Source organism: Vulpes vulpes, chromosome 15 (assembly GCF_048418805.1).
Source record: "Vulpes vulpes isolate BD-2025 chromosome 15, VulVul3, whole genome shotgun sequence".
NCBI lineage: Eukaryota > Metazoa > Chordata > Mammalia > Carnivora > Canidae > Vulpes > Vulpes vulpes.
This window is the reverse complement of record NC_132794.1, coordinates 2,632,727-2,650,477: the sequence shown is the minus strand read 5'-3', so window position 1 is coordinate 2,650,477 and position 17,751 is coordinate 2,632,727. Positions and strand designations below refer to the sequence as shown.

Genomic DNA, 17,751 nt, shown 5'->3' with positions numbered 1-17,751 from the left:
CGCATCGGGGCCCGGGGTGGCCTCACAAAGCACAGCAGGTGTTGGGGGGTCCCCATCCTGGAGGCTGGCATGGGGGTCCAGGCCTGGGCAGGGCGGGCTCCCCCCAAGGCCACTCTCTGTCCTGTCCGTGTGTCCTCCCGTGCTCCCCCATGACCGTGTCTGGGTCCTTGCCCCCACCCTCACCACCTGACTCCCGCCCCGTCCCCATCCCCGTCCCCGTGTGAAGGCCCCATCCCCAAATCCACCCCGTCCTTGGGGGTCAGGGCTTCCGTGTGGGAATCTGGGAGGGACGCAGAGCCCGTGCCAACACCAAGGAACGGGGGAGGGGACTTCAGGAGGACAGCTTCTGGACGCTTCCTCTCTTAAAGTTGTGTCGGGTCTTGTTTTATGGGAAGGGGGAGGGAAATCGAGATGCACCCCGGGGCTGAGCGCAGGAGACACCCCGACCAGGCCACCTGCGCAGCAGCTCTGCCCCTCGCCCCTCGGGGTGCAGTCACCGTGGGTGCCGAGCCCCTGCTGCCTGTCGGCCGGGGGTATGTGTCCGGCGGCCCGTGGGCCTTGGGCGGGTCAGTGCCTCACCCCTGCCAGGGGTCCCAGCCATGGGGGTCTCCCCCAGGGAGCCCGGTCTCTGTTTCCAGAGCTGTCCCTTCTGCAATAGCTTAAAAAATAAATGAATGTGAGGGGCGCCTGGGGGGCGCCTTTGGCTCAGGGCATGACCCCGGGGTCCCGGGATCGAGCCCCACGTCGAGCTCCCTGCATGGAGCCTGCTTCTCCCTCTGCCTGTGTCTCTGCCTCTCTCTCTGCGTCTCTCATGAATAAATAAATAAAGGCTTTAAAAAAAAATGAATGTGAATGCGAATGAGCCAGCGTATGGACGGAAGACGGGGCGAGGACAGCCCTGCCCGCGGGGACCAGCGTGGCTGGAGCCCAGGTGGGCTGAAGGGCAGCCAGGCGGACGGTTGCGCAGAGCACTGTGGTGGCAGGTCTGCGGGGCACTCGGCGCCCGGCGTCCTCCTGACCCTCCTCCCCCCACCCCCAGACCTGCTCCTTCCACACACAGCTGAGTGGGGCTGAGAGGGGCTCCCAGTCCCACTCTGCAGGGACGTGGGGCCAGAGGGGCGAGGGGCTGCGTGTGTGCTGCATTTCCAGAAAGTTCTTCCCAAGTGCAGAGCGATATGTGAACCTGGAGATTCGCTGTGGTTCTATCAGTTTTCTCATTGATTAGCAAGGAGTCGGGGGCTGTTGAAGGTGCTCAGCTCCCGCAGAATCTACTGGGCCCACCCCCTCTGCCTGCGCTGTGCGTGCCACCAACCGGAGACACAGCCTGGGTCAAATCAGCCTGGGGGTGGCACACAATGTCCTTCTCAGCATAGCCATCCCATAGGGGGGCGGCACAGGCCGAGGTCTCCAGGCCCGGACCTCACTGTGGTCAGGGGGGCATGGTGCTGGGGAGCAGCCCAGGGTGGCCCAGTGTGGCCTAGAGTGACCCAATGTGACTCACAGTGACCCACGGTGGTCTAGAGTAACCCAATGTGCCCCAGGGTGCCCCAGGGTGGCTCAGTGTGGTCTAGAGTAACCCAATGTGCCCCAGGGTGCCCCAGGGTGGCTCAGTGTGGTCTAGAGTAGCCCAATGTGACCCAAGGTGGCCTAGGGTGGCTCAGTATGGTCTAGAATAGACCAATGTGACCCAATGTGACCCAGGGTGGCTCAGTGTGGTCTAGAGTAGTCCAGTGCGACCCAGGGTGACTCAGGGTGACCCAAGGTGGCCCAGGGTGGCCCAACGTGGTCCAGCATGGTCTAGAGTAGCCCAATGTGGCCCAAGGTAGCCCTGGCTCAGAGGTCACCTCTCCTGCCGGCTTGGGGCTGCATCAGCACATGCCTTGGCCTTGGGCCTGGTGGGTGTCCTGGGGCCCCCCTCAGGCCCACTGAGGTGTAGGGGCACCCGTGGGCACTGGTGTTGGCCCCCACCAGTGTCCAGCACCACACCAAGCTCTTCCCAGCATCTTCGTCTCATTCACCCCCAAGGGCCCTCGCTGTCATTGCCACTTTATGCAGGAAGAAACGGGGTTCAGAGCTCCTGGTATGCAGCAGGGGGCACAGCCAGGCTCCACACCCACGGCGTCTACAGTGGCCCGGGGGCCACTGTCCACTTCCAGGCTTTCCCATCTGTGTGTCAGAAACCCTGCATCGGGGGACACGCTGGATGGTGCAGGACCGCTCGTTCTCTGAGACCAGACTGAGTGTGGAAGCGCTGACCAAGAGCGTCAGGCCCGCTCAGAGGACACCCGCCCACCATTCCGCTCGCCAGGCTCCAGACGTGGCTCTGCCACCGATGGGTGGTGTGACCCCAACATGGCTTCCCCCCCGAGGTCCCCCCACTTCCTGGAGAGATCCCGGCCCCCTCCAGCCCTGACCCGACCCGACCGGGCCAGCAGGAGCCCATCAGAGGTGGGGGAGTGGCTGTCAGCAAGGAGCCCCCACCCCGGGCTGCAGCCTGCGAGCATCCGGGACGCCACTTCTGGGGTTCCTGGTGGGATCCGAGCCCCCCGAGGCGGGTTCCCGCCGTGCCCTCTCACATGCTGGGCAGCCGGCTTCCCACCGCAATCCTCTTCATCAAAAGTGCGCCAAGGGCCCTTAGGGGAACAGGATTGGGCCAAATGGGCCCCCACAGTGTCCTCTCGAAGTGCCACGTGTGGCGACAGGAACAAGGATGAAGCCCCTCCACGTTGTGGACACACAGGATCGCCACGTGGAGACGCGGCCTGGCCAACCCTGCTGGGGACAAGCGGAGGACTCGGCCCGTGACCACCCCCTGCTCCCTCTCACTGCACTGCACGGTGTGCGGCAACTGTGCTGGACATGGGGGGGAGGGGGGACTCTTCCCAGGCAGAGCCCACACCCCGGTGCTCCAGGCCACCATCCCCTGCCCCCATCACCCCGGGGCCAGGAGCCAGACGGCCAGGGACAGCCCCGTGCCCCTCCAGCCCGCCCAAGTTAGGCAAACGGGCTGCCCCTGCCCAACCCTTCCTTCCCGTGGAAACCACAGTGAGGCTCCCGCCCCCCGCTCGCCGGCCCGCTGCTTCCCCGCGAGGGCATGTGCTGCGCCCCAAACTTCAGTGACAGGCCATCTCCTGATCTACTGACCTCACCACACGGGCAACAAATAAAAGCTAGATTTTATCTTATTTATTTTATTATTTTTTTGAGATTTTATTTATTTGACAGAGAGAGAACATGAGCAGGGGAGGCACAGAGGGAGAAGCAGGCTTCCCTTCCCACGGAGCAGGGAGCCAGACGCAGGATTCGATCCCAGGATCCTGAGATCACGACCTGTGTGGAAGGCAAATGCTTCACTGGCCGAGTCATCCCTGCCCCCTGTACCCCAAAAGGAAGATTTTAAAACCCAGTGTGTGCAGGGCCGGCCTGACAATTCCTGCATCCTGGGAGCTCGAGGTCAGGGCTCCAGGCTCCTTGTCCCCGGCATGTGGCCCGCACTGCATCCGTGGGACCTGGGCCTGTGCCCTCGCTGGCTCCCCCACCCCAGGGCCCCACGGCCCACGTCCCCTCCTCATGGGGCAGCCTCCACTCCCCCCACCCGCTGGCCTCGGGGGCAGGGCCCGTGAGGGGTCAGCTTCTGGCGTCCACAGAGACGGGCTGCCAGGGGGCAGGGGGGCTTCCTAAATACCCCCTGGGTCTGCCCCCACCCCGGAGCCGCTGAGCGCCCCAGATCCCGTGAGGGGGACGCCTGCCTCAGGATGGACCCCGGGACCAGGGAGGCAGCAGTGTCGCCTGGGCCAGCCTGGCCGCCTGGGCTCGCTGCTGGAGCCTCGGGCTGGACCGGGGTCCCGTCCGTCCCGTCTCGTCCCTCCGTCCGGTGTGGCGTCGCCCGACTGCCTATGTTCCAGCTAGTGTGGCCGGACGGCTGCCGCAGCCCCGGGCAGCCTTAGCCCCGCGCTCCCTCGGGCCGTGCCGCCCTGGACCCAGCGGCCTGCGGCCCCCGGTGTCCTCACCTGCCATCCTGTCCTGCCCCCTCCTCCCCCGCTGCCGCGTGACTCAGCACCCCTAATCCCCAGAGCTCCGTCCTCCGGAGCACCCGGGCTCCCTGCCCGTGCTGGAAGCCGGCGCCTGCGTCTCCAGACTCCGTGTCGCTCACACGGCGCTCCGACCTCCTGCATCCACGCACCCGGTTCAGGGGCACCCTCGGGGCTCCCCGGGGTTGGAGGACTCAGCCCCCCTCCGTCTCCCCTGGCCCCAGCTGGCTGGCTCCCCACCGCATGGCCCGGGGACCATCTCCCAGAATGTGCCAGAACAGGAAGGCAGCAGCGACAGAGGGAAGGGGTGAGAGACCCCAGTGTCTGCTTGCCTGGGCGAGGCCGCTCCAGGGGGACACGGGGCCTCCCCAGGGGCAGGACAAGAGGGCAGACCTGGGGCACCCGGGGGGCTCGCAGTTAAGCGTCGATTCTTGGTTTCAGCTCAGGTCACAATCTCAGGGTCATGGGATCGAGCCCCGTGTCGGGCTCTGTGCTCAGCGAGGAGTCAGCTTGGGATTCTCAGTCTCCCTCTGCCGCTCCCCCCTCTGCGTGCACACATGTGCTCTCCCTCTCTCTCTCTCGCTCTCTCTAAAGAAAAACAGAAGAGCAGGCCCAGAGGTTCCCCTTCCTAGGGGTTTTCCACAATCCTCAGGAGCAAAGAGCCGTGGCCTCAGGCAGGAGGGGTCGAGGTTCTTAGCTGGGGTCATGATGGGTCACGAAGATGCCCCCGGGGACCCCTGACCCCAGCGCAGGCAGGGCCACCCCACTCCACAGACCCGAAGGCGCGGCCCTGGACGTGGGCCGACGGGGACGGGACTTTGCCCTGTTGGCGTCCCCGGGGACGTCCCGGCCAGACACAGCTCACAGGGAGCCAGCGTGTGCAGTGGCTTCAGTTTCCATGTGCAGATGTGACCTCAAAATCCTGGCAGCTCCCTTTCTGATCTGAGTCCCCAGGACCTGCACCTGGGGCCCCAGGAGGGGCGGGAAGCGGATGACCCCAAGTGGAAGCCACACCCCAGCTCCGTGCTGCAGGATAATCCCCCAGGAGTGGGGGAGCTTGCAGCGCCCCTCGGAGCAGAGGCATTGTCTCCCCCGGAACCCCGGCCCCATAGTCTTCCTGGGGCAGCAGGTTCTGGGTTTGGTCCTGGACTGGGGCTCCTGCGAGTGGCAAGCCTGGGAGGCCGCGCGGCCAGACCCCTCACGGTCCGTCACCATCGCAGCGATGTGGGCCAGGCCACCCGGCACCCAGCAGGCACGGCACCCCTCAGCTGCCCCCTGCTCCTTCTCCGTCCTCCCCCAGGGGCGGCTACGTGGGCGCTGACGTTTGCCACACTCTTACGCAGTGGGGCATTTGTCCTCGTGGGTGAAGTGCAGGGCACTGCGTGGAACAGAGTGTGCCGTTCTGCTGGACTTTGAGCCCACGCGCCTTTTGAGGCCTGTGGCTCTTTCGGTTGGGTTTTGGATCACATAATCCAGTAGGTTGGCCAGTGTCCCCTGGCCCCTGCCTGGATACAGTCCGCGCCGAACCTCAGCGTGGGGACCTCATCTGGAAACGGGGTCTTGGCAGGTGCAAGCAAGTTAAGAGGGGGCCTGGAAGGCAGGTCGTGCCGCCGGTAAGCAGACCCTCCGGGACCAGCCAGGGAGGCGCGCTGGCCTTACTACGGGGGTGACTCCCCCTCCCAGGGAGGCTCAACTGCACCAGCTAGCTGCAGGGGGGGTGGCTGGGGGGTGGGAGGTGGGGGGACAGCCTGGCCCAGCACCTCCCTCCGGGGCCTCCCCCCGTGGCTTCAGCAAAAGCAGGGCTGAGCCTGACCGCGGCGTGTGTGGTGGTGCAGGTGGTGCCGGAGGCTGTGGGCTCCAGGGACCCGAAGTGCAGGCCACAGCGTCAGGTGCCCACAGCCCCTGGGCGACAGTGACCGTGCGCCCGATTGGGCAAGGAGGTGGACTCGGGTGCCCCTTACCTGGAGGGAGAACGAGAAAGGCCAGGGGGCAAGATGATGGACAATCAGAAGCTAAGGAACAGCAAAGAGGAGGGAGGCGGGGCAGGGAAGCCACGGGTGCTCGAGGGGTGCGGGGGGAGGAACAGGCCGCATGTGGGGGCTCCCACCCGCCTCCCTGGACGTGCCCCCTCCTGTAGCGAGCCTGCCCCCTGCCAGAAGCCCCGCCGGGTCCTCGCCAGCTGAGAACCCAGCCCTGATCCTCGCCGCTCAGACCCCGTGTCCCCATCTGTAAAATCGGGGGATTTTGCCTCGGAGCCACCATGCCAGTCAGGCCGTGCGCCCCTGAGAAGCGTTTACGGGGAGCCCGCGGCCACCTTTACAAGCGGGGAAGTAGTGACGCGAACGGAAACTGCTCGCCCACCACCGGCCAAGCGAGCAGAGCCCGGCCTTCGGCAGAACCGTCTGGATTTGTCCGTCTGCTACGGCCCGGACAGAGCTGCAAGCCCTCCGTGTGCTGATAGCAGACCCCCCAGGAGCCGGGCCCCACGGCGGGGGGCGCAGGGGACAGGAGGCCGCCTGGGCCTATCGTCCCGGGGTCTGGATGCCTTTCTAATTCAGGGCTTTCCTTAAATGGTCAAACGCGGCCTGATGGCCACCGGCCCCGTTATCAGCCCTGTGTTCGATCGCCCGCCACGTCCCGCTGTCCCTGGGGCACGTCTACAGGTGGGAAGGGTCGCTGTCCCCCAGCCCCAGGCGGCGCACGGCTGCACGACGTGGCCTGGGACGGAAACTGCTTCCTCTGAGTGCTCAGGGCCTGACCCCAGCCACGCGGGGCCCTGGAGTGCACCCGGCCTGGTGGGGGGTGGGGGGGGGACACGCATGCTGGCAGCTCCAGCAAGTGACCAGACATGTGCCCGTCACAGCGACAAAGTCAGCTCCACGCCCTGGGGCCCTGGGAAAGCAAGCACGTTCCTGAAATCAGGGAAGAGCCTGACTGGAAAGAGCAGGTGATCGATCTCGAGGGCTCGGAGCAGAGCCCGCCCAGGTGCGGCCAGTGTGAGGGGGACAGTCCCCCAGCACCCCCCGTGGGGCGGCGACAGCGCAGCAGGGGAGGTGCCGATCGACACCGTGGGGCTGGGCCCGCGGAGCACTGGGTGTGGGTCTGCGTGTCCCTGGCCTCAGACGGCGCCGTCCCCCGTCCTGCCCTCAACGACCCTCCTCTCTCAAGTGTCCCCGTGACGGCGCCGTCCGTGCTGGACCTGCACACACGCTGCCTCCTGGCTCCGGGGGGAGAAGGGGCCACCTGGAGCCCCCGCCCCGGCTGGCCGTCAGGGGGTCCCGTCTCAGCAGGGCGTTCCCTGAGCTATGAGGGGCCCAAGCGTGGCCGGGATGGGACACCCCGGGGGCCCAGGGGGCTTAACAAACAGGGAAAGTAGGTCCCTTTATTTATTTTTTTAAATATTTTATTTATTCTTGAGAGACAGAGAGAGAGGCGGAGACACAGAGGGAGAAGCAGTCTCCCTGCAGGATTCGATCCCAAGACCCCGGGGTCACGCCCTGAGCCGAAGGCAGGTGCTCCACCACTGAGCCACCCGGGGGCCCCTAACGTAGGTCCTTTTATGGGAGCTCAGGGGACCCCGATCCTGAGGAAGAGGTCAAGGTGCCCCCCATCCGGGTCACCCAAAGCTGGTTCAGAGCATCACCACAGCGGCGGGATCCTGGCTCCGAGGGAGCCCCTAACGCTGCCCTGCCCGTCTGCCTCTGCTGCTCCTCCCCGGCACCCCTCCGTCTCTCTCATGGCCCCCGACTCCCACTGGTGACCCCATCTCTACCCCTGAAGGGGAGGGTGTAGGCGTCTGGCTTCACATCACCGTGGGACGGGTTGCCCCGCACCCCCCACCTGTCGCCATGAGTGTTGGGGGTACTGCCAAGCCTGGAGTTCGAAGCCCGTCCGTCTGCAGGGGTGCCACCGGCCACCCGCCCCTCGTTCAGCCCCTGGCCTGTGCAAGACGAAGGTCCATGGGAATGAGCTGCCCCCACCCCCCTGCACATCCGGGTCCCCCACCCACCTCCCCCCTCCTGCCATCCGCCCTCCGATCTGGGGCACGCACCGTGGCCAGGGGTGGGGAGAAGAGGGGCTGCATCGGGTGCCCTGGGACCTCACTCTACCCTCCCAGGAAGCCCTGGGAGTGCACCTGTGAGCCCCGACTCGTGCCGTGCTAACTCTCTTGAGGTGCACCCTCCTTTCTGAAGAGGGCCTCCTGCCCAAGCCCCCGGGAGGAGGCCGCATCAGCGAGCTCCGAGGCACACTCCTGAAACAGCCCGTGCCCCATCTGCTGAGTCTGCCCCCAAGCTCACTCCCCCGGCCAGGGCAGCCCGCTGGGTCTTGACCCTTTACTTTCTGGAAGCATCTTCCCAGTGGGGAGGACAGAGAAAGCCGCGTCTATCATCAAAGTATTAAGAAGGGAGAGGCCTCGGGACCGCCAGGGCTCGGAGGCTGGCCGGGCCTCGAGGGGATGGACGTCCTTGCAGGTGTCCTCGCTCCATCTGCAGTGCCAGGCGCCAGGAGCCAATAGTCAGGCCACCGTGTGCCAAGCGCTGAGCTAGAGGTGGGGGGCGTCCCGGGAGAGCCCAGACACCCCGTGTCCTCCAGGAGCCTCAGCCCAGGAGAGGACACATGGGGGCCTTAGCTCCAAGCACGGGCTCCCGGCTGAGGACTAGGCCACGGCCCGACACCACCCAGCGGGTCTCCGCACGGGCCGCCCTGAGCCCCCACCTCGCCTCCCTGGCCCTCGTGCCCAGCCTAGGGCCTGCACGTGGGGGTCCCTCCTGGGACCTGCATCATGGCTGGAAAGAAGGGGGTGCCCGGGGGCCGGAGGCAGGAGCTGGAGAGAACCGGTAGGTGGCTATGTTGTCTGCTGCCCGTGGCACAAGCTCATCTCGGGCACGTCCTTACACACGTGTGTCCCGGGAGGGCGATGGACACCATCCCAGGGCCCGAAACACAAACTGTACCAAGCGGAACCAAGAATGCTTGATGGGCACAGACGCCAGGCGCGTGTTCCGAGTCTCCTCCAAGCAGGAAGGGTCCCCGAGCCCCGCCTGGCCCTGGCCGGGCTCCCAGGAGAGGTGTCCCCTCCCAGCGACTCAGCGCCTCTCGTGGGCCATCCTGAATTGGTGGGGAGCACGTGGGGCAGGGGGTTCTGGCCCCATCCTGTGACCGGGGCCTAGGGCCGCGCTGCTGGGTGCACAGGGGTGCGCTGGCGAAGGGGGTCTGCAAACAGCACCGTCCCTCGGCCGAGGCGGGTGCTCCTGCGAGCAGGGGAGCGCCCCAGGAAGCCGCCAGCACCCGAGGCCGTGTGCACCCCCTCCCCCGGTGTGGGAGTCCCCCCTTCCGGCCGGGACCTGACCAGACCTGAGCGGGACCCGGCAGAGGCTACGGGGACCCACGGGGCCGGGTGGCCTGCCTGCCGATGATCCCCCGCGGGCGCCCGGCGGGGTCACAGAGCAGGGTTGAGGTGTCCGGGGGGGCTCCCTGCCTTGCCACCCCGGGGAGACGAGCAGAACCTGTTGAGGCTCCCGTGACGCGCGGAACCGCGCCTTTCCCTGGGGACCCTCCCGCCACAGGCTCAGCAATCGCCAATTTTTCCGTCAGGGCTTCCCAGTCAGACACACGGCGCTGCTGGAAGTGGCCCCGGGCCTGACGACAGCCGTTGGCTCAGCACATGGGGCCGCTCGGTGGCGCGTGGCCCCGCGCCCAATGCTCCAATGCAGGTTCCCCCGGAGAGTCAGGTCTGGCGCTCCTTGGCCTGGGGGGCCCAGCTCTGCTCGGAGAGGGAGGGGGTTTGGGGCGCCCCATGCCTCGCCACCCGGCCCGGGGATCCCCCGCACACGTGCACACGGCGCCAGTCTCTGGGCAAGTCCCGAGACCCCCAGCTCCGGGACCAAGGACTCGGCCCTCCAGACGCCCTGCGGGGGGACCCGCGTTGCCGACACCCCAGCCCTGCGGCTGGCCTCCCTCCTGACACTCCCCTCGCCCTAAAACCCTGTGTCAGTGGCTGCTGGCTGCATGGACGCACCCCTCCTTTCCGTCTACGTCTGGAAGTGAGCCGACGAGGGCGCCGACCTCTAACCTCAGCCTTCGGGGTGTGTCTTGAAGGGCTTTTCCCAAATTAAAAAATAAAGTATAAGCATTTAAGGGTTACTTTATATTCTTGAGATTTTTTTTTTTGAGAGAGAGAAGGGGGAGGGGCAGAGGGAGAAGCAGTCTCCCCGCTGAGCAGGGAGCCCGATGTGGGGCTCGATCCCAGGACCCGAGGTCATGACCTGAGCCGAAACCAAGAGCTGGACGCTTAGCAGAGGAGCCCCTCGGGTGCCCCAATATTTGACATTTACAAGTAACTGCTAACAGCAGATAAACTGAGTTTACTTGTTTTTTATTCTAAAAGGCACACTTTCCCCGGAGCCCTGGAACATTTGGGGTGCTGGTGGGACACTCGGGACAGAGGGGCCCATGGGCCTCGGGGCCACGGGCAGGAGGGAGGGCGGGGAGGCTGGTCAGGAGGCCTCGGGCCCCCCAGCGGCACCACTAACCGCTCCCAGGGACCACGGCCACTTGCGTCCACCGAGGCCGCTCCCCGCACGCTCGCACCCTGCCCTCTGTATGGGGTCGTCCCATTTCCAGGGTTGAAGAAGGGATTCATGGACCCACTTCACAGCCGGAGACTCTGGGGTACAGGCCAGGTTCTTGCAGGGACCCAGGTCCCATGAGCAGTCAGTGGGGGCCGTTCCTCTCCCCTCTCCCGAGTCCCCCCAGCCCACGTCCCCGCAGGCCTCCTCCTACACCCCGGCCCCGGCCCCGCCTCCCTTCCCCCTCCACGCCCGGCCTCGCACCCTGAGCTCTGGACTGACCTTCAAAGTGGAGGCAACTGTTTAAATATTAAATGGTCCTTGGAACACGCGGGCTTCCATTAAGACTCTGAATCAAAAGAGAAAAAGAGGCATTTTAAAGATCGCTGCAGTTCTGAAAAGCCGAATTATCGATGTCTGTGTTCCGGGGCTGCATCCACGTCCTCCTCCCGTTGGCCGCGGGCGCCTGGTGGCAGGGCGGCTCCTGGGTGCTCCTCTCGGGGCGCCCTGGCCGGGAGCGAGCGCGGGCAGGGAGGGGACACGCGCCAGGCCCGAGGGGCGCCCGGCCGGCCTGCCCGTGACGGGCCTGGGGTCCCGATGTGCGGAGCGACGGCGCCGCCCGGGAGGGCCCAGGGTCCCCGCCACGCCTCCTCGGTCACCCAGGCCAGGAGCGGCCGGGAGCAGCAGGCCAGCGTCCTGCGTGGGGAGGGCCGTGGCCGCTCCGAGCGCCCTCTGTCCTCTGCCGGCTGCAGGCCTCGCGCTTCCTGCACAGAAACGAGAACTTCCTTCGTGAGGGACGTTTTGCCTAGAGAGTCCCCTAAAGGATGTCGGAGGAGGGTCCTGCGCCCGGCCCTGCCCGACGGCTTCACCGCCTTCTGTCTCAGGTGCTGAAACAGGCCCAGGTGACGGCGCCGGAGGACGGGCCAGCGCCCCGCAGGTGCCCGTCGGCGCCCATCCAGGCCCGGGCTGTGAGCAGCCGCCGGGAGCCGCGTGGCTGCCACGTGCCGTGCGTCCCACCGCATGCGAGCCAGGGAGAGACGCAAGGACACAGGCCCAGCCGCCAGCTGGGAGGGACACCAGGATGGAGAGGACGCCTCCCCGTCCCACTGGCCGCACGGGGGTCGCAGTCACTGGGAGGCCTGGCTGGAGAGGCGTCCCGGGCCTCGGACCTCATGACACCTGTGCCCTCGGCCTCCAGGGTCTCAGACGCACCCAGCACGTTGCGCCTGGCCATTCCTTGTCCCCTGAGTGACAAGCCCCCTCTGTCTTCCATCTGGCCGCCTCTCCTTCCCTGAGCTCGGGACCCGGGGGCAGGTCCCCCGGCACCTCTTAAGGTCCTCTTGTCAGCTCCTCTTCTGTCCCTTCCAGGATGGCCCATCCCCAGACCACTCCACCCAGGGGCTCCTGGGACCAGTTTCCAAGGCATCCCTGACCCTCCTGGGCACAGGGCAGCCAATCCCCAGGGCCTCACAGCCAGAGGGAGGAGGCGTCCAGCCCACTGCCCTGAGTAGACTCTGTCCGGGATGTGGGCAACCAGGATGCTTCACTGGGCCGCGACTCCAGCCTGACCCCTATCGCCCAGCCCAGAGTGGCCAGACGTGACTCTGGGGCTCATCCAGGTCATGGGGCCGGGGCTCCAGGGCATGTCCACTGTGACCTAGTCGTGCACTGAGCCAGCCTGCTCACCCTCCCTGTGGCTGTGGCAACAAAGAAGATGCTTCTTTGTCCCCTCTAGGCCTTAAATACCTGGGTGACCCCAGATAGTTTAGGCTTGCTGGTCCAGCTAAGTCCACCCTGCATATTCCTCCCCTCTACTGGGGTCCGTGGGCCCCCCAAACATCCCACCAATACCGCCCCACCACCGCCAACAACACCTACACCAACACCAACGAATCTACGTCATCAGCACCAGCAGCAACATTTTGCCAATATCGCGGCCACCATTAACCCCACTGCCATCGACACCGCTGCCACCGCCACAACCCTCAGCTCCGGCAAGGGAAGCCTGGCACGCAGAAGTGCCCAGCATTCATTCTCTCATTTGATACCCGGGGTCTCCCTTCATTTGCAAGTCTTCGCGGCCGACAGCTAGCTCCACCACAGAGGCTCCAGACGGGCACCCAGCCCAGGAGCTGTGGGGAGCCCCAGGGAGCCAAGGGCCCAACCACCCTGGCAAGCAAGAGGGTGACAAAGACGGCTCCCTCCCTCCCGCTGCCTCGCAGGTTGGAAAGGCAGTGAGTCAGGAAGGGGTATGCTGTGCCCTCAGCTGTGTCGCTTCCTAACGCTCCTCCAGTCACTGCATTCTTCTGGCCAGCAGCCACCTGAGTGCCATGGCTTATCCCCTGGTGCCCCGGGGCCATCCCCACCTGCCACACACACAACATGCATGCAACAGCCCCAAGACACACACAGCACACACACACAAGATATGCACAACTCACACACACCAGCCAGCACACACGTGCACACGTGTGCTATGATATTTTGTGCATATGTGAATTGTGTTGTACTCTGATAAGCTGTCCTGTTGAGGCCTAGGACTAAGGCCATCCCCTCTGCAGGGATGGAACAGACTGGCTCAGCTGGCCAGAGGAGGGAGTTTTATCTGTCAGCCTTGGAGAAGCTGCAGACCCTGGAGAAGCTGCTGGCCCTGGAGAAGCTGTGACCCTAGAGAAGCTGCTGGCCCTGGAGGAGCTGTAAACCTGGAGAAGCTGTTAGCCCTGGAGAACCTACTGGCCCTGGAGTAGCTGTAGACCCTGGAGTAGCTGCTGGCCCTGGAGTAGCTGTGGCTCTGGAGAAGCTGCTAGCCCTGGAGAAGCTGCAGATCCTGGAAAAGCTGCAGGCCCTGGAGAAGTTGCAGACTCTGAAGAAGTGGCAGACCCTGGAGTAGCTGCTGGCCCTGGAGAAGCTGCTGCCCCTGGAGTAGCTGCTGCCCTTGGAAAAGCTGAGGCTCTGGAGAAGCTGCTAACCCTGGAGAAGCTGCAGACCCTGGAGAAGCTGCAGGCCCTGGAGAAGTTGCAGACCCTGAAGAAGTGGCAGACCCTGGAGTAGCTGCTGCCCTTGGAGAAGCTGCGGCTCTGGAGAAGCTGCTAACCCTGGAGAAGCTGCAGACCCTGGAGTAGCTGCAGGCCCTGGAGAAGTTGCAGCCCTTGGAGAAGCTGCGGCTCTGGAGAAGCTGCTAACCCTGGAGAAGCTGCAGACCCTGGAGTAGCTGCAGGCCCTGGAGAAGTTGCAGACCCTGAAGAAGTGGCAGACCCTGGAGTAGCTGCTGCCCCTGGAGAAGCTGCTGGCTCTGGAGTAGCTGCAGACCCTGGAGTAGCTGCTGCCCCTGGAGAAGCTTCAGACCCTGGAGAAGCTGCCACCTCTCACCCTTTCCCGTCTATCCCAGGAGGCTGAGACCTCTCCAGGTATAAACCTCCTTGAATGGTAGGCAGAAAATCACCCCAGGCACTAACTCCACCGCCTGAGGACAATCAGGACTGGTTTGTACAGACTCACGTGCAAGAGAGAAAAGCAGCGAAGCAGCCCGGCCTGCCACACCCTCGCCTGGCTCCAGGATTTCATGCACCACATCCTCTGAAAAGAATCGGGTGGGTTGAGGGTGTGTGATTCCAGCTCTGTGACATTCTGGAAAAGGCAAAGCACAGGAGACAGCAAACGGATCAGGAGCTGCGCGGTGGGGGAGGGAGGGGCGGCTCGGTGGAGCACAGGCCTGGGGGGCAGGGCCTCCTCCGTATGATTCTGGAATGGGGCACACGTCAGCCTCCATTTGTCAGTACGGCCCGAGGAATGAACCCCGCGGGAACCATGGCTTCGTAAGATCTACCCGGGCTCAGGGATTGTGAGGAGCCGTGGGGCCCACGGGCGAGGGGTGAGGACTGCACTTTCCCATCAGATCCTCTGCAAAGGGAAATTCCTATAAAAGGAACTAAGTCCATTACTTTGAAGGAGGAGGAGGAGAACCAGGCTGCGGCCCGGCCACCCGCTGCCCCCACCCCACCGAGAACCTCCTGCACCCCCACAGACACAGCCCACCCCAGGGAGCCTGGGCTCAGTGCAGCGGAGGCGCCAGCCTGTGAGCAGCCCCGCTCTAAGGAGCCGCCTGGCGCAGTCCCGGCAGGCGGGTAGGCGTCCCGGGGACTCCAGGCTGGGCCTGGGCAGCCTGCCAGGCCGGGGCCCGCACGTGCACACACGTTTGCTTTGACAAATCGCCACGTGGCTCCGTGGTGTCAGGACCTTGATGTACGGGGCGTGGAAGACTCCGGCTCCTACAGCTGGGCCCTTCCGTGATGCGCAGTGTTCGGGGCCTCGTGGGTAAGCCCCGCTCCAGGCTGTGTGCCGCCAGCCAGGGCCGCGAGCTCCAAGGGGAGGCGCCGTGTGCCCCAGGCCTGCCCGCGGAGCCCTGTGCCTGCCGTCCTGCTGACTGAGCCTATAGTCCCTGCCCACCACCGCCCCACCCACAGCCACCCTCGGCCCCGGCTCTTGGTAGCGGGGCCTGGGTCAGAAGACCTCCCTCTTGTGTGCCTAAGGCCCATCTTCCTGAGTAAGTTCATTTTCCTAAGCAAACAGTCCCCGTTCCCAAACCTATTCTCTCTAGATCATTCCTTCAGCCAGCTTTTTCTCAACCAGGATTCCAGGACAGAAGGAGGCCCCTACAAGGAACGACCTGAGTGGCCGTGTTCTGGGTTCACCCAGGGTGGTGGGGGACCCCCCACGGGGGCAGACGGTAAGGCACGGGGGGGTCTCAGGGCCCGGGCTCTGCTCTCTCTTGGATCTCAGCGCAAGGACCCCCCCACCCCCCCGCTCACCCTCGCCCGCAAGAACTACCCACAGGCCCCACCTCCAGATACCGTCCCATTGGGACTGGGGTCTCCACGTGAGAATCTGGGAGACAGACGCCTTCAGACGGCAGCAATCATGAAAGCGTGGCGGCCACCCACCCTCCCGGGCACAGGGGCACCACAGGTTCTGTCCCCTTCGGCCAAGGCCATCCTGCCCTGACAGGGAGTTCCGAGCCCACTGGCAGCCGCGGCTGCGGGGAGCAGGTGGCGGCCGAGCGCCCACGATGTGCGCCTGGTCTCCAACCAGCTCTGATCCGCTGCCTGCCGCCCGCACCGTGTTCTTGCACGGGTCACCGTCCTCCCAGGAGCTGCCGGTGGCCCCCGGCCTCTCGGTGCCATGTCCCCAACAGGACAGAAACGTATCTTTCAGTGGTGTCTCTTAGAAAATACCCAGCAACAGACAGTTGGAGACTAAAGCCCTCCGACACCCCATCTAAGTGACCCCCCTCCCCGGGGGGGAGCCCCAGGGGCACGTTCCTAACTCCACCCACAGCGAGAGTCCCGGGTTCTCGGATTTCCCACTCGGACACACGCTCCCCGCTCCCCGCTGCAAAGGAGGCCACGGGGGAGGGGTCTGGGGCTCGCTTTTTCCGGGACAGGAAATTTAAACGTTTTTAGACATGGCAGGAATCACGGATTTCACCCAAAGGACACGCTTTCTTTGATGTCACGTTGGATCACAAATCACAAAGTCCACGCACGATCGATCTTTGGAAATATCCAAACACAAGAAGAATGCTGGGTGGTTTGTTTAACCCGAGTGTGGCCTGGTCTTCCAGGAATCCCTCGGGTCCGCGGGGCCTTGGGCGCGCAGCTCCGGAAGCGGACGGGCCGGCGGGGAAGCACGGAGCCACGGCCCCCCCACGGCGGGCGGCTGCTGGCGCCCCACTCCCTCGGGCCCGGAGCTGTGGGGCTGGGGTTCTGTTGACCTCCTTCACCCCGGCTCGAGCGCAGGAGGCGGGTTAGAGAATCCCCGGGAAACAGCTCATGGGAGCGCCGCCCTCCAGAGCGCCCCCCCTTCCCAGGGACGCCCCTCTGCCCCCGGGGAGCCTGTTCAGGGAGCAGCGGGCTCACCCCCAGTCAGGAGCACACCCCTCTGCATTTCAGTCCCTGCTGAAGACTTCCTGAAATCTGCTCCCTGGCTCGGCAAGAAAAACAGAAAGCCGAGCTGACGTTTCAGGTGTCTGGAACATTCCAGAGCTCTGGTCCGACTGCTCAGGGCCAGAAACACATGCTGACCATATCCTGACCTCAGGACGGCTCCATGAAGTTAATATTGTTTTTTTCTTAGCTAAATCCCTTGCATTAAAAAAAAAAATTTTTTTTGAGCTTTCCAATGTTTTCCCTCTTACTTCTGGAAGCATTTATTTCGGGGCCAAACTCCAAGCTTCCAGCCCCTGGGAAGCCCCCTTTGCCTGAACTTGGACCTGGCGGTCGTGAAGGCCCATCTCCGCGCCTCCATCCACAGGAGCTGTAAACCCGCACATGCACGTGCCACACAAGCACACCACACACGCACACTCATGCAGGTGCCGTGCATGCTCATGTATACACATGCCACACACGTGTGCACACAGGCACACGCCCACTGCATGTGCCACACACACGCTGCGCATGTGCTGCTCATGCACACACACAAACACACACATACCTCGCCTGCACACTCACTCACACCCTCATCTCCCTCAGTCTGCCCCGAACCTGGAGACCTACCTCTGTGTGCCCACAAGAAGCCTCTGGCTCCGAGGGCACCCGTGTCTCTCCCCGCACGGTCTTGCACCCCCAGTCCAGCCCCGCCCATCCCACCCCATAACCTTCCCTGCACCCTCTGAGAAAACAGGTGTCAGCAGAGGCCCACAGGGCTGCCTCTTGTCCCTGCCTCCCGCCGTAACTGGCCCCAGCCTCCTGAGAGCCTGGTTCCCTTGCACCCTCCCACCATGGGGGGGCCCCTCCCTCACTCCCTCCACGGGACAGGGGTAGGGGCTCCTCCTGGCTCCTCCTTGCCACCCCAGACCCCGTTCCTCCATCCTCTCTGAAGCCTTCATCCTGCCATGCATCCTTATAGACGATACTCTGTCCAGGTGACATCCCTCTGGGATGCGTGGGACTGTCCCACCTCCAAGGCACTGGCACTTGTTTCTGTCACTCTTGCCAACTCCACCCCAGTTCCTGAAGAAGCCGGTGTCCACCTGGACAGCCGTCCCCACCCCACCTGCTCAGCCTGCTGACCTCACCCAGCCTGCCGCCCTCCCTGCCTGCGGGGTCCTAGAGGGGTCGTCCCCAGGCACCACCCGTCCCGGTAGCCCTGTC

The 17,751-nt window shown here is 64.7% G+C and overlaps 2 long non-coding RNA genes across 3 annotated transcripts; one reads left to right on the top strand and one right to left on the bottom strand.

Moving 5' to 3' along the window:
• Positions 1–3,231: 3,231 nt before the first annotated feature.
• LOC140595821 (uncharacterized) lies at positions 3,232–14,614 on the bottom strand. 2 transcript variants are annotated; one of them, XR_011997708.1, is made up of 3 exons: positions 14,099–14,614; positions 10,883–10,949; positions 3,232–3,375 (listed from the first exon to the last, which is right to left on the bottom strand). It is a non-coding gene; the product is annotated as an uncharacterized lncRNA (long non-coding RNA). The 2 variants fall into 2 exon arrangements; XR_011997707.1 differs by lacking the exon at positions 3,232–3,375 and adding an exon at positions 10,387–10,698.
• LOC140595685 (uncharacterized) lies at positions 5,499–10,175 on the top strand. Its single transcript, XR_011997494.1, has 2 exons — positions 5,499–5,644; positions 5,867–10,175. It is a non-coding gene; the product is annotated as an uncharacterized lncRNA (long non-coding RNA).
• Positions 14,615–17,751: the final 3,137 nt, after the last annotated feature.